Genomic DNA, 421 nt, shown 5'->3' with positions numbered 1-421 from the left:
AGGCAAATACGCTAAGCCATACGCTAAACTAACGCTGCCTTTAACTACCCGCCCGAGAAAATACGATTCAAAATTGGTTCATAATTGGCTTGGTTGTTTTCACCTACCAAACCACTACAGCTCTTAAAAATGCAGAATTTTTGACAATTTGGGGGAAAGCCGAAATCGAAACCTGATGTTACATTGTGCTTTGTTTTGAAATCGAAACTCAATGCTAGATTGTGTGGTACGGCGATATTCATTAAAAAAAGAGAAAATAAATTGAACGTGCCAGACGGAGATTAAGAAGAACAGGGCACATCTCTTTGCGTTTTTTTTTTCTACTCCAAACCAGATGTCTTCATGTATTCCTTGACAAAAATACTAGACTAAAACACTAGACAAAAATGCGATTTTGTTTCTGCAAAACAACGAGAAAGCA

The sequence above is a fragment of the Haemaphysalis longicornis genome, unplaced genomic scaffold (assembly GCF_048455015.1).
Source record: "Haemaphysalis longicornis isolate Haplotype H1 unplaced genomic scaffold, Haemaphysalis longicornis Haplotype H1 scaffold_3, whole genome shotgun sequence".
NCBI lineage: Eukaryota > Metazoa > Arthropoda > Arachnida > Ixodida > Ixodidae > Haemaphysalis > Haemaphysalis longicornis.
Note: the sequence above shows the minus strand (reverse complement) of the source record.